Raw genomic sequence first — 14,141 nt, 5'->3', positions numbered from 1 at the left:
CGTTTCTATAGAAATCGTCAGAAGAAGGTTGGCAAAGTGCCGACATATTTTGTCTTACCAGCATTATAGATATTCCAGAAACTCGAAGTACTGTAATCGAATTAAGTGGATTGTCACCAGCGATAGAGGCTCCTGAGGAATAGTGAATAAATCTTCTAGTCTTGGGGAAAATTATGGAGTTAATTATGCGAACAAGCAAAGCCCATACTCAATCCAAGTAGCACGCGGGAAATCATAGAGCTAAATGAACACAAAAGGATCCCCATACCCGGAATACTGTTGCTGGAAGTTAACCAACGCCGCGACATTCGATTTCAGGAGGCAGATGTATGATAAAGATATATAAATTAATAAATGATTGCGCAGTGTACAACCCCTTTCAAATTACACACATTTTATTTAGAAAGTCAGGGCTAGAATGAAACATAAGTAGCGATCGTTGGCAGCAGTTATGCATCCCGAAATAGGATGTTGGAGAGCGACCAGATTCAAGAACTGTATTAAGTTTAGCGAAACTCAGCTTGCCCTTCCTTACATATGATGCGAACCATTGACAACAGGCAGATTCCATATTCCTAGATTTCCGGAAAGCCTTTGACACGGTGCCGCATTGCAGACTGTTAACGTAGGTTCGACTATACGGATTGTGTTGTCAGATAGGTGAGTGATCGAATTGGCTTAAGTAGTAGAGCCCAGTACGTCGTTCGAGGTGGCGAGCGTTCTTTAATGAGAAGCGTATCGTCAGTAGTACCGAAGAGATCTGTTATACACTCCTGGAAATTGAAATAAGGACACCGTGAATTCACTGTCCCAGGAAGGGGAAACTTTATTGACACATTCCTGGGGTCAGATACATCACATGATCACACTGACAGAACCACAGGCACATAGACACAGGGCAACAGAGCATGCACAATGTCGGCACTAGTACAGTGTATATCCACCTTTCGCAGCAATGCACCCTGCTATTCTCCCATGGAGACGATCGTAGAGATGCTGGATGTAGTCCTGTGGAACGGCTTGCCATGCCATTTCCACCTGGCGCCTCAGTTGGACCAGCGTTCGTGCTGGACGTGCAGACCGCGTGAGACGACGCTTTATCCAGTCCCAAACATGCTCAATGGGGGACAGATCCGGTGATCTTGCTGGCCAGGGTAGTTGACTTACACCTTCTAGAGCACGTTGGGTGGCACGGGATACATGCGGACGTGCATTGTCCTGTTGGAACAGCAAGTTCCATTGCCGGTCTAGGAATGGTAGAACGATGGGTTCGATGACGGTTTGGATGTACCGTGCACTATTCAGTGTCCCCTCGACGGTCACCAGAGGTGTACGGCCAGTGTAGGAGATCGCTCCCCACACCATGATGCCGGGTGTTGGCCCTGTGTGCCTCGGTCGCATGCAGTCCTGATTGTCACGCTCACCTGCACGACGCCAAACACGCATACGACAATCATTGGCACCAAGGCAGAAGCGACTCTCATCGCTGAAGACGACACGTCTCCATTGTCCCTCCATTCACGCCTGTCGCGACACCACTGGAGGCGGGCTGCACGATGTTGGGGCGTGAGCGGAAGACGGCCTAACGGTGTGCGGGACCGTAGCCCAGTTTCATGGAGACGGTTGCGAATGGTCCTCGCCGATACCCCAGGAGCAACAGTGTCCCTAATTTGCTGGGAAGTGGCGGTGCGGTCCCCTACGGCACTGCGTAGTATCCTACGGTCTTGGCGTGCATCCGTGCGTCGCTGCGGTCCGGTCGCAGGTCGACGGGCACGTGCACCTTCCGCCGACCACTGGCGACAACATCGATGTACTGTGGAGACCTGACGCCCCACGTGTTGAGCAATTCGGCGGTACGTCCACCCGGCCTCCCGCATGCCCACTATACGCCCTCGCTCAAAGTCCGTCAACTGCACATACGGTTCACGTACACGCTGTCGCGGCATGCTACCAGTGTTAAAGACTGCGATGGAGCTCCGTATGCCACGGCAAACTGGCTGACACTGACGGCGGCGGTGCACAAATGCTGCGCAGCTAGCGCCATTCGACGGCCAACACCGCGGTTCCTGGTGTGTCCGTTGTGCCGTGCGTGTGATCATTGCTTGTACAGCCTTCTCGCAGTGTCCGGAGCAAGTATGGTGGGTCTGACACACCGGTGTCAATGTATTCTTTTTTTCCATTTCTAAGAGTGTAGGACCACTCTTATTCCCTATATACGTAAATGATCTCATGGATATGGTGAGCACCAATCTGCCGCTGTTTGCTGATGAAGATGTTGTCAACGGGAATCAGCAGTCGTTCACTGACTGTAGATTGATACAAGATGGCTTAGAAAAAATTTTCTAGTTGGTTTGATTAATAGCATCTTGCTCTAAATCCACAAAAATGTAAGTTATTGCAGTTGAGTAGATAAATCGAACCATTAATATTCCTATACAGAATTAGTGGTGGCTTTCGGACTCAGTGACATCGATAGCTGGGCATAACGGCGCAAAACGGTATGAAATGGAAAGAATACTCTTTGAAGACAGCAGGTGACCGCGACCAGCCGATTTAGGTTTATTGGGAGACTTGCAGAAAAGTGTAACTCATCTACGTAGGAAGAACCGTATAGAATATGGGACTGGTCCATTACTGAATACTGCTCGAGTGTTTGGGATCCCCACTAGGTCAGATTAACGGAAGACATCGAAGCAATTAAAAGATCTGTGGCCATATTTGTTGCCAAACAGATTGATCAACACGTAAGTATTATCAGGATGCTTCGTGTGTTGTTGTTTTTGTCTTCAGTCCTGAGACTGGTTTGATGCAGCTCTCCATGCTACTGTATCCTGTGCAAGCTGCTTCATCTCCCAGTACCTACTGCAACCTACATCCTTCTGAATCTGCTTAGTGTACTCATCTCTCTGTCTCCCTCTACGATTTTTACCCTCCACGCTGCCCTCCAATGCTAAATTTGTGATCCCTTGATGCCTCAAAACATGTCCTACCAACAGATCCCTTCTTCTGGTCAAGTTGTGCCACAAACTTCTCTTCTCCCCAATCCTATTCAATACATCCTCATTAGTTACGTGATCTATCCACCTTATCTTCAGTATTCTTCTGTAGCACCACATTTCGAAAGCTTCTATTCTCTTCTTGTCCAAACTAGTTATCGTCCATGTTTCACTTCCATACATGGCTTCACTCCAAACAAATACTTTCAGAAACGACTTCCTGATACATAAATCTATATTCGATGTTAACAAATTTCTCTTCTTCAGAAACGCTTTCCTTGCCATTGCCAGTCTACATTTTACATCCTCTCTACTTCGACCATCATCAGTTATTTTACTTCCTAAATAGCAAAACTCCTTTACTGCTATAAGTGTCTCATTTCCTAATCTAACTCCCTCAGCATCACCCGATTTAATTCGACTACATTCCATTATCCTCGTTTTGCTATTGTTAATGTTCATCTTATATCCTCCTTTCAAGACACTGTCCATTCCGTTCAACTGCTCTTCCAAGTCCTTTGCCGTCTCTGACAGAATTACAATGTCATCGGCGAACCTCAAAGTTTTTACTTCGTCTCCATGAATTTTAATACCTACTCCAAATTTTTCTTTTGTTTCCTTTACTGCTTGCTCAATATACAGATTGAATAACATCGGGGAGAGGCTACAACCCTGTCTCACTCTTTTCACAACCACTGCTTCCCTTTCATGCCCCTCGACTCTTATTACTGCCATCTGGTTTCTGTGCAAATTATAAATAGCCTTTCGCTCCCTGTATTTTACCCCTGCCACCTTTAGAATTTGAAAAAGAGTATTCCAGTCAACATTGTCAAAAGCTTTCTCTAAGTCTACAAATGCTAGAAACGTAGGTTTGCCTTTTCTTAATCTTTCTTCTAAGATAAGTCGTAAGGTCATTATTGCCTCACGTGTTCCAACATTTCGACGGAATCCAAACTGATCCTCCCCGAGGTCTGCATCTACCAGTTTTTCCATTCGACTGTAAAGAATTCGCGTTAGTATTTTGCAGCCTGGCTTATTAAACTGATAGTTCGGTAATTTTCACATATGTCAGCACCTGCTTTCTTTGGGATTGGAATTATTATATTGTTCTTGAAGTCTGAGGGTATTTCGCCTGTCTCATACATGTTGCTCACCAGATGGTAGAGTTTTGTCAGGACTGGTTGTCCCAAGGCCGTCAGTAGTTCTAATGGAATGTTGTTTACTCCGGGGGCCTTGTTTCGACTCAGGTCTTTCAGTGCTCTGTCAAACTCTTCACGCAGTATCGTATCTCCCATTTCGTCTTCATCTACATCCTCTTCCATTTCCATAATATTGTCCTCAAATACATCGCCCTTGTATAAACCTTCTATATACTCCTTCCACCTTTCTGCCTTCCCTTCTTTGCTTAGAACTGGGCTGCCATTTGAGCTCTTGATATTCATACACGTGGTTCTCTTCTCTCCAAAGGTCTCTTTAATTTTCCTGTAGGCAGTATCTATCTTATCCCTAGTGAGATAAGCTTCTACATCCTTACATTTGTCCTCTAGCCATCCCTGTTTAGCCATTTTGCACTTCTTGTCGATCTCATTTTTGAGACGTTTGTATTCCTTTTTGCCTGCTTCATTTACTGCATTTTTATATTTTCTCCTTTCATCAATTAAATTCAATATTTCGTCTGTTACCCAAGGATTTCTAGCAGCCCTCGTCTTTGTACCTACTTTATCCTCTGCTGCCTTCACTACTGCATCCCTCAGAGCTACCCATTCTTCTTCTACTGTATTTCATTCCCCTATTCCTGTCAATTGTTCCCTTATGCTCTCCCTGAATCTCTGTACAACCTCTGGTTCCTTCAGCTTATCCAGGTCCCATCTCCTTAATTTCCCACATTTTTGCAGTTTCTTCAGTTTTAATCTACAGGTCATAACCAATAGATTGTGGTCAGAGTCCACATCTGCCCCTGGAAATGTCTTACAACTTAAAACCTGGTTCCTAAATCTATGTCTTACCATTATATAATCTATCTGATACCTTTTAGTATCTCCAGGGTTCTTCCACGTATACAACCTTTTTTCATGATTCTTAAACCAAGTGTTAGCTATGATTAAGTTGTGCTCTGTGCAAAATTGTACTAGGCGGCTTCCTCTTTCATTTCTTAGCCCCAATCCATATTCACCTACTATGTTTCCTTCTCTCCCTTTTCCTACACTCGAATTCCAGTCACCCATTACTATTAAATTTTCGTCTCCCTTCACTATCTGAATAATTTCTTTTATTTCATCGTACATTTCTTCAATTTCTTCATCATCTGCAGAGCTAGTTGGCATATAAACTTGTACTACTGTAGTAGGTGTGGGCTTCGTATCTATCTTGGCCACAATAATGCGTTCACTATGCTGTTTGTAGTAGCTTACCCGCATTCCTATTTTCCTATTCATTATTAAACCTACTCCTGCAATACCCCTATTTGATTTTGTGTTTATAACCCTGTAGTCACCTGACCAGAAGTCTTGTTCCTCCTGCCACCGAACTTCACTAATTCCCACTATATCTAACTTTAACCTATCCATTTCCCTTTTTAAATTTTCTAACCTACCTGCCCGATTAAGGGATCTGACATCCCACGCTCCGATCCGTAGAACGCCAGTTTTATTTCTCCTGATAACGACATCCTCCTGAGTAGTCCCCGCCCGGAGATCCGAATGGGGGACTATTTTACCTCCGGAATATTTTACCCAAGAGGATGCCATCATCATTTAATCATACAGTAAAGCTGGATGTCCTCGGGAAAAATTATGGCTGTAGTTTCCCCTTGCTTTCAGCCGTTCGCAGTACCAGTACAGCAAGGCTGTTTTGGTTAATGTTGCAAGGCCAGATCAGTCAATCATCCAGACTGTTGCCCCTGCAACTACTGAAAAGGCTGCTGCCCCTCTTCAGGAACCACACGTTTGTCTGGCCTCTCAACAGATACCCCTCCGTTGTGGTTGCACCTACGGTACGGCCATCTGTATCGCTGAGGCACGCAAGCCTCCCCAACAACGGCAAGGTCCATGGTTCATGGGGGGGGATGCTTCGAGTACACCAATGAAAATCCCTGGACGGAAGACGACATTCATTTTTCGGAACACTGTTCGAAATACTTGCAGAACTGGCACCTGAATCTCTACTGCCACCAACGTACATTTCTCTTAAAGACCACTAAGATAATTTAAGGTAAATCAAGACTCGCATGGGGGCATGTAGACAATCATTTCCTCTTCGCTCTGTGCACAAGTGGAACAGGAAGGCGAATTACTCGTAGTGCTACCTGGTACACCCTCAATGCACTATACGGTAGCGTGTGGTGATTGTATGTAGATGCGAATGTACACTCCAGGAAATGGAAAAAAGAACACATTGACACCGGTGTGTCAGACCCACCATACTTGTTCCGGACACTGCGAGAGGGCTGTACAAGCAATGATCACACGCACGGCACAGCGGCCACACCAGGAACCGCCTTGTTGGCCGTCGAATGGCGCTAGCTGCGCAGCATTTGTGCACCGCCGCCGTCAGTGTCAGCCAGTTTGCCGTGGCATACGGAGCTCCATCGCAGTCTTTAACACTGGTAGCATGCCGCGACAGCGTGGACGTGAACCGTATGTGCAGTTCACGGACTTTGAGCGAGGGCGTATAGTGGGCATGCGGGAGGCCGGGTGGACGTACCGCCGAATTGCTCAACACGTGGGGCGTCAGGTCTCAACAGTACATCGATGTTGTCGCCAGTAAACGGTGGAAGGCGCACGTGCCCGTCGACCTGGGACCGGACCGCAGCGACGCACGGATGCACGCCAAGACCGTAGGATCCTACACAGTGCCGTAGGGGACCGCACCGCCACTTCCCAGCAAATTAGGGACACTGTTGCTCCTGGGGTATCGGCGAGGACCATTCGCAACCGTCTCCATGAAGCTGGGCTATGGTCCCGCACACCGTTAGGCCGTCTTCCGCTCACGCCCCAACATCGTGCAGCCCGCCTCCAGTGGTGTAGCGACAGGCGTGAATGGAGGGACAATGGAGACGTGTCGTCTTCAGCGATGAGAGTCGCTTCTGCCTTGGTGCCAATGATTGTCGTATGCGTGTTTGGCGCCGTGCAGGTGAGCGCCACAATCGGGACTGCATACGACCGAGGCACACAGGGCCAACACCCGGCATCATGGTGTGGGGAGCGATCTCCTACACTGGCCGTACACCTCTGGTGATCGTCGAGGGGACACTGAATAGTGCACGGTACATCCAAACCGTCATCGAACCCATCGTTCTACCATTCCTAGACCGGCAAGGGAACTTGCTGTTCCAACAGGACAATGCACATGCGCATGTATCCCGTGCCACCCAACGTGCTCTAGAAGGTGTAAGTCAACTACCCTGGCCAGCAAGATCACCGGATCTGTCCCCCATTGAGCATGTTTGGGACTGGATGAAGCGTCGTCTCACGCGGTCTGCACGTCCAGCACGAACGCTGGTCCAACTGAGACGCCAGGTGGAAATGGCATGGCAAGCCGTTCCACAGGACTACATCCAGCATCTCTACGATCGTCTCCATGGGAGAATAGCAGGGTGCATTGCTGCGAAAGGTGGATATACACTGTACTAGTGCCGACATTGTGCATGCTCTGTTGCCAGTGTCTATGTGCCTGTGGTTCTGTCAGTGTGATCATGTGATGTATCTGACCCCAGGAATGTGTCAATAGAGTTTCCCTTTCCTGGGACAATGAATTCACGGTGTTCTTATTTCAATTTCCAGGAGTGTAATTGAATCGCCAACACAGACTGTTTAAATACCAGTGCAGTGGTACATATAAATGGTTGTCTCTAGACAGGAGAAACCACATGTATACAAGTGATTATGTAAGAAAATTGCATAAGTGAGCAAATGTATAAAGACATCCTCATTGTCGAGGTCAACAAAGACTGAGGAACTAATCAGTTCTATAAAAAATGAAGAAATAGTTACTGTATTCGCTTCCAAAAAACTAATTTTCAAATTCCCTGTAGGAGAAACACGTCTTCAGCCGAATTCAACCTGTAATAGATGTAGAGCCCAACTGGACACCGTCAAATATTCTGTGAAGGAGAAACAAGTAGGACTCTTGCAGTGACGCTTCCCATTGCGTCGAGAGTGTACACAGAGATGTTACCGATTATTACCAGCCCTTTTGTGTCACATCTGTCTGTCGGGCTGTGGCTAGACTGTCGTAGCACAAGTATTTGGATCACAAACAACAACACCGATTTCTGTTGTTTCACGATAACTGAGGCGTTTACTAAATGAAGAACATGAACTGGACGAGTTTTATTTAGGGTCATGCGGGAGTATGCCTCTGTCGGTTTTCAATACTCATAAAAGGGAGTTTCCCAATCCGCCTCCTGCAGCGCTTTCACACCAGAACCTCGACAACTTTATCTGCAGAAGTATGTAGTTATTGCTGCCTCCACTACAAACAGGATGTGATAGGGTGCCGGTATCACAAACTGGCAATAGAACTGTCAAATTTAAATGACTTTTCAGCTCTAATAATGCATCCCATTTTATGTCGTTACACTCGACGGCGGAAATGAGTTTTCGTTATTACAGCTGCTATCCTGCACATAAAGAACTGAGAGGACGCAACATTTCGCGACAGGAGAGAAAATACAGGGCATGACCTACTTGCAGAATAATGGGCACCTAAATCAGCCGCTCTATGCGTACTACACTTCTACATAACTCTTTTTAAATTGGTACACAGGAAGTGTCAGTGTGAAAAATAGAATCCATCATTCCATGACTTGGTAGAATCCTACGGAACTTTCCTGTAGCTTCTGCTACTATGTAATTTATGACACGCTCTTACATGAATCCTGGGCGTTGTCGTAGTTGTTTACCGGGAGGTCTCAACAGTCCTGTAATTTCTCCTCTGAACCTTCTTTGCCCTTAGCGCAGATTTTAAGACTCGTCTATACATGCTGAGGCAAAAGAAGATTAAACTACAAAGTGAATTCCATTTATCTACATTTACAACACTAGTATAAAATTCTCACTTATGTGACTGTCAGAGGATTCGACGAACCACACTCAAACTATTTCCCTATCATTCCACTGTCGAACATTACGTGGGGAATATAAAAATTGAAATATTTCCGTACGAGCTCTGATTACTCTTACTTTATTTCACCCTAAGTGGGGTAGCGTCAACAAAAAATCTTCGTATTCAGAGGAAGCTTGTGATAATTCCATGTAAAGGTCTTGCCGGAATGCCAATAGAGCCCCCCCCCCCCCCCCCACTGTTCGCCATAATACAAAACGAGCTTCCGGTCTTTGGGCTTTTTCGATGTCCTCTGTCAATACCCTAGCACATGACGGACAAGCTTAGTGTGGGTAGTCTCTTCAGTAGTCCCATTCTATCTTCTAACTTTTCTGGCAATACAACCAAATCTCTCGTTTGCCTTCCTCATAACCTTATCCTTATGACCGTTCCAAATTAAGTTCTTGCGAATTGTAATACCTAACTGATGGCTTTTACATTTGTGTAATTTATCGTTTAACAGGAAGTTAAAAAACTGTTTTAGTAATACTGTGGGTAACGTCACACTTCTCTGTACTTAATAACAATTGCTACTTTTCAAGGAATAGTGATATCGTCTCTAACTTATTTTACAATTGCTTTTGATCTTCTGGTGCCTTTACTAGACGGTAAACGACAGCTTCATCTGCAAACAGTGTAAGAGGTCTGCCGGGATTGTATCATTTATACGAGGGCTGGAGCTTTAATAGTGGCAAATATTTATTTCCAGAAAGCACAAAATAGATACGTGTTTCAAAGATTTACTGAACTTCAAAGTAGTCACCAGCACTGTGTATAACCCGTTGCCAGCGACTTGGAAGTCGTAGGATACTATCAGCAGTGGAAGTTGTGTTGATAGTTCGACCGGTGCGGACTATTGCCCTAAGAATTTGTAGCAGTTCTCAAGCGAATGCCCTGAAGTGTTTCCTTCAGTTTAGAAAACGAATTGAACTTACGGGGGCTTATGTCAGGAGTGCAGTAGGTGGTATAGCACATTAAGCCCCATCAGTCAAATAAATCAGTGACAACTCACACTGTACGTGCTTGAGTATTGTCCTGCAAAATGATGGTCACGTGCTGCACGAAGTGTCATCACTTCTGTCTCTGTGCTGTTCATTTTTGGAACACAACCTACTACCAGCTTAGAGACAGATGTGATGACACTTTGTGCAGGACCTGACCATCATTTTTCAGGACAGTGTTCAAGCACGTACAGTGCAAGCTGTTACTTATTTGTTTCACTGATGGGGCTGCTATGTGCTATACCAACTACTGCACTCCCTTGACTTAAGCCCTCGTAAGTTCGACTCGAGTTCTAAACCGAACGAAACACTTCACTGCATTCGCTTCAGAACTGCTACAAATTCGTGGGGCAATAGACCGCCCCACTCCAATTCTCAATACAACTGGCACTGCTCAGATTATCCTACGACTACCACATCGCTGGCAACGGGTTATACACAATGCTGGTGACTACTCTGGAAGTCAGTAAAACTTTGAGACACGTATCTATTTTGTACGAGCTGCAAATAAATAGTTGCCACTATTAAAGTTCCAACCTTCGTATGTTTCAGCTCTGTTCCTATAACACTCCCTTGATGAACGCTAGATATTGCTTCTGTTTTACTTGATGACATTCCATTGATGACTGCGAACTGTGACGTTTTGTCAGTGAAAGTAACGAATCCATTCGCACAATTCAAACAATATTCCATAAGCACGCAGTTTGATTAGTAGTTTCCCGTGAGGAATAGTATCAATAGCATTATGGAAATTTAGATACATGGAGTCAATTTGAGAACCGCGGTCGTCAGCACTCATTATTTCGGGCGAATAAAGAGCTATTTACGTTTTACAAGAACGATATTTACTGAATCAGTACTGATTGTGTGTATTGTTAAAAAATAACTGAGTGCTATATCCAGAAAATTCAATACAAGAACTTGAAGATTTTGGAAACAACATTACTTAAATTTCAAAGTATGGGTCGGTTTCGAATGTAGTACCTGTTCTACACTGAAACAAATATATCGCTACTATTTCGTGATAAAATAAAAATTACTTATTGGGTAATGTACGCTTATTAGCATATTAAAGCCTATTATAAACACGTTCTAGTTTAAAATTAGTAAAAACAAATGTAAATGACTCCATGACTTACAGAGACTCCCGTAAACAGCTTTTTAAAGCAGTTGCCGCCATCTACAGGAAATGTTGAGAAAGTAAAATTAGTGATGCACTGGCAGCACATGATATTAAGTATAGTCAACAGTCAAACACAGTAAGTGCAGTTTATCCGCTGAATTACAGAATAAATAGAATTTAGAAGCAGGATAAGTGAAACCTAAGGACCCTTTATTAAATAAAAATAACCTTCGTTAACTTGCCACGTCATATTGGGATAAAATCGTAAACTTTCTTATATTGCCTGCACTATTATCGTCAAGAGCTAGGTCTGTTGTGGATTTGTGCGTCCTGGTGACGCCTTCTGAACGGCTGCGTTACCTCATGACATCACTGAGTTGACTAAAACTGTAATAGAGCTCTATGAGAGATAACATTTCTGCTCACTGCCCGTCATCGCTATCTGTACCACCGTTTGTATCAGGTAGTAAGGTATGCAAAAGCCTTTAATTAACCACATGTACAAATATTTTTAAAAAGGTCAGCAGTGGGCAAGCAGAGCCTGCTTCAAAAACGTAAGATGTTGTTTGAAGAAAGTAGGAATCATATTCACGCCTTGAACTACTGAAACTTTGTGAGGCAAGAAGTTGTGCAAATTACACACTCTTCGAGATATCGACCATGTACTGAGCAATACGTGGAACGAGTGTCATTCCGACAGTAAAGTATATCCATCTAGACATTTTATTCAAGATAAAGGAGGAATACTTTGCAACATATTTTGATATACTAGTGTACAGGGAAGACAGAAATCTAGTACTGCTATTATATGATCAGTTCATAGCCACCCATATCTCAGCTCACAGGAAATGTTTGAAAATTTGATAATATAATCAATGTAAAAATACTTTTTCCTCTGCTGCTATCCCTGAGCACTACATCCAAGAACAGTTTAAATCTGGCTGGTGCATTTTCTAAACGGGGTGGCATTCTCCGTCTCTGGTAATGACCAAGAGAAACTGGAGATGCAGACTTCGTGTGGTTCTCTGGAACTATTTCGAACTATTTCTGGTAAGCGATAGCCACTTCTCAGGTCAGTTATGGAAAAGTACTTACATTGTCCCAAGTTATCTGGAGTTCAACCGGTATTTGTCATAATAAATGAATCTGCAGTTGATCTATCATACAAGTAGCAGTAATCTTAAAGGAATCTATATTTATTTATACCAGCTGACGATGTTTTTTAGTACTCTAACGACTGGTGTTCGTCAGAGGCTACTACTTTCCCGAATTTCACCATCGTTCAATAGCTGATAAAGAAATTCTCCATTATTGACTGTAAATGACGAGGCTTACTGCGTAATTTCTGATGCTCACGTGATATGTCACCAGTCGATATCCTCTGCTATGTTTGGGGTTTGCTGGTAATGGACACCAATAGTTAAAGATGTTCTCGAATTCTGACAATAGCTTTTCCGTGGCTGAAACGTCAGTGCTGAATATATTCTCAACACAACAAAACTAATTGTGAGCAGGCCGCTCCCTTGATATCCATTGTTTAATTTTCACATATGTGCAGAGTTAAGTGGATCCACTTAACTTGAAATTAGGGCCCTGTAATGCGTCAGGTAAATCCAACACCTTCCATGAAAACCCTGACATGATAGCAAATCTGGCAATATGTCACATAGCTCCGAATAAATCCTGACAATAAATTAACCAAAATAACACGATCAACGAGTGAACAAATGGAATACCACAGACTAACAGAAGAACGCCTAAATGCATGTCATACATTCCCACTGTGAAACAGACACAGTTCCAAGGGGAGAAACGAGAACAGAAACCGAGAGCAGAGCCGGGTAGGCTAGAAGGCCCTACGATATGAGCGGGACAATGGGACACCCACATCGCCGGCCGGCCGCCAAGTCCATCCCCCAGCCTATGTTAAAAGATAGAGACCAACATAAGAACACTATAGATCTTACGATAACACTAAACGGGCCACACCAGCTGCAAGTTTTAGCGTGAGACTATACGCGTCTGTGTTACATGGCAAACATTAAAAACATTGCCCACCATGAAAAGTATAACGTTTCTCATTGGATAGACAGAATTTTTGTAGGTGGAGCTTACGGTTAACATTGAGACGTTGACTGGTCAGTTGAAAACACAGTCAGATACCGTTTTCTTAAACCAACTTTGGTAAACAGTGGTAAGGATAAGTTCGTGAGAGTTGGTACTGAGACGACGAGGTGTGTGGAGCTGCACCGCCCGCCACCCCTGTCGCTGCTTAACCACCGACTAGATAATGAACGCACGCGATTCCGCATAAGAGCGCATAAGGCTTCTCTCAGAACTGCAGAAGTCTCATCTGTTATATCCCCTTTTTACGTAATACTAGTGTCGATCGTCAATTAAACTTCGTGGTATTCACATTTGCTGCTTGAAGTTAAAATCTAAAACGCTATGATTTTTCTGTTAAATAATTACTGAGAAGCCACATCAGCCACTGTAATTTACAAGTTAAATAAGTGATTAAAGATAATTGAGTGTCACTGTAGACCATTTTTGATACTTTTCTCTTTTATGAAACTTAATTTAAATCTAGATTATAGATGTGATATGGCATAGGTCATCCTTCGATCCATTATAAAACTTGGAAACCCTCTCAGGGAATATTCGTTAAAATTTTTTTTGAACGCAGTTGGTTTTTGTCATCCTGTATTAAAATGCCAGTTGGCAGAAGTTTACATATTTTTCAAAAAATTGAAATATTTCCTTTTATCAATAGTAAAATTTGTAAACAATGTTTTTGCACCCCTTCCACTAAATTTAGTTAGTATTAAGATTCTTTTACAGGGAGTGCAGTGGGCCTGACGGTGAAATCATTAAGTATTTGATTACATTTTCGCTAGTATCACTGAACTCTTCTGAACT

This window comes from Schistocerca gregaria, chromosome 4, assembly GCF_023897955.1.
Source record: "Schistocerca gregaria isolate iqSchGreg1 chromosome 4, iqSchGreg1.2, whole genome shotgun sequence".
NCBI classification, from domain to species: Eukaryota; Metazoa; Arthropoda; class Insecta; order Orthoptera; family Acrididae; genus Schistocerca; species Schistocerca gregaria.
The sequence above is the reverse complement of the archived record's forward strand: the minus strand, read 5'-3'. Positions refer to the sequence as shown.